This window comes from Gavialis gangeticus, unplaced genomic scaffold (genome assembly GCF_001723915.1).
Source record: "Gavialis gangeticus isolate Ggan-Ray unplaced genomic scaffold, GavGan_comp1, whole genome shotgun sequence".
In the NCBI taxonomy this organism is placed as follows: domain Eukaryota; kingdom Metazoa; phylum Chordata; order Crocodylia; family Gavialidae; genus Gavialis; species Gavialis gangeticus.
In genome coordinates, this window is record NW_017729030.1 from 54,302,336 (window position 1) to 54,304,459 (window position 2,124).

Genomic DNA, 2,124 nt, shown 5'->3' on the forward strand with positions numbered 1-2,124 from the left:
GGGTTTGTTTCATGGGCAGCTGATTTGAGGCTGAGTAGGACCTGACCCCTCTAAACATAAATACAAATGTTCAGGAACAATGTTTACTGTTGTTAATTTTAACTAGTAAGCTTTCTCTACTGCTTAAAGTTTGTAATGCCATTGGCTGTGTGTTCATTCTGCTCGTGTTGGTGACAGCCTTGCTGCACAGTTCATCATGTCAGCTGGCTGAGGCATTTTATTTTTAACTAGTGCCGGGTGTAGGCAAATAAACCAGTGGTCACTGACTGCGTGCAGGTAACTGAGTTGTACTGGCTATTTGGTTTCTTTCTTTTATGCATTACTTACAGTTTTGAACTACAGAGTTCACAAAATGCAGAGAATAAGATATTCAAAAACACAAAGTGCTGTCTTATACTCCAAGCCTTGCATGTCTAGGGTGAAAGAATTCACCCCACTAACTGAAGTGATTCTGCTCTTGGGTTGAAGCTATAGTGTGCCCAGTTGTATGGAAGTAATGAGCCTAGAAAAAGATATTATTATTCATTTTCACCTGATTAAAATGCCAAGAAGCAGCCTGTGCAAAGCAGAGGGGTCCCTTAAGGAGGATGCTTATAGTAACTTAGTGTTATTTTCCCCTCTGGTAGACTCTCAAGACCTTAACCAAATTCAAGGCCCCAGATTGGTGAGCTGAGTCCTGTACAAAGAAACTACAATCTGCAGTTACATAGAGCCCCATGAGATTATGAGTGTCAACAGGCAAATCAGGAGTGTGATTATTCTCATTTAACTGAGAATTGAACTAAGACAGAGCTTCAGGGCAAAATCCTCTTTCATTTTAAGTACTTAAATGATAGTAACCCAGCCACATAATGACTGTTTGGTGCTTATGCACAGTCTGTGTATATGCCATGTGGATGAATAAACTTCCATATGGTATCTGAGCGTACAGATAAGGCTGTGCTCTAGCACAGCAGGTATATGCACATGTCCTGGGCAAGTGTAAGTCATGAACTGTACCTGGCAAAAGCCCAAGATAAGTGAGCTCTCCCATAGTCCAGTCCCAATAGCTGAGCCACTAGGGCTCACAATCAGGAGATACAGGCCCTGCAACCCACCTCAAAGGGGGTTTGAACCTGCATTTCTGTGACAGCCCGGGACAGTGCTCCAACCACCTGGCTGCAAGGTAGGCATTATCTGGTACTCCTTTTGAAGACACCTACTTGGGCAGCTAGGAGAGAAAGCTTCCTATGTGTAGCTAGGAAGACACAAATAAGCTTTAAATTGCCTGGCTTAGTGTGATGGCAGATGCTGTAAGAAAAAAAATGGACATCCTGGGCTCTGCCCTGGACCCTTGTTCCCAGTGGTGCAGATGTCTTCCCACAACCTCTTGCTCCATTTAATCCAGTGACTACTATAGCAGGCAGGGGTCCCAGGAATGGCCGTGATGTTCCCTGGTGCCCCATGACCATGTCAGCTCTGCCCCAAGGGTACCTTCTTATCTCTCCTGCCACACCTTGTTGGTAAAATAATAAATAGGGAGGATGACTATGAGTCTTTACACAGCCCCCAGTCACACTAAACCCTCGACTGCACTGGTCTTCAGACCCTTCACTGGGCCCCTCTCCAAGATGGTGCCCCATTGGACACCTTTAGCCTTATGGGCTAATTGTGTGGCCCTAAACCTCCCCTATACCACACCCCAGGCCTCTTGGATGCTATACAAACAGTTGACTCACTTAGCCCTTTCCCAAGCCAAACTCTGCCTCTACAATCGGCCTCTCATATTCCTGTCTCCTGCGCTTCTCTGGTGCTGGGCTCTCTGGCCCCAGTCTATCATGCCGCTCTGAAGCCAGGCCTTCCAGCCCCTATATCTGCTGTGCCCTTCTGACTCCAGGCTCTCTGACCCCAGTCTGCACCCCTCTGGCACCAGGCACTCCCACTGGGCACTAATGAGGTCTCTACCTCCCCTTATTGCTTCATCCCAAACTACTGGTACAAACAATAACACGCACATAAGCCCTGGGGCTATAACACAACAATAACAATGGAGACAGTGCCCTGACTCTTTAAGAAGGCAAGCCTTCACCCAAGAACAACGCATCCCCTAGCCCTGGATACCTTCTAGGGTCCTGGAGCCTTTAC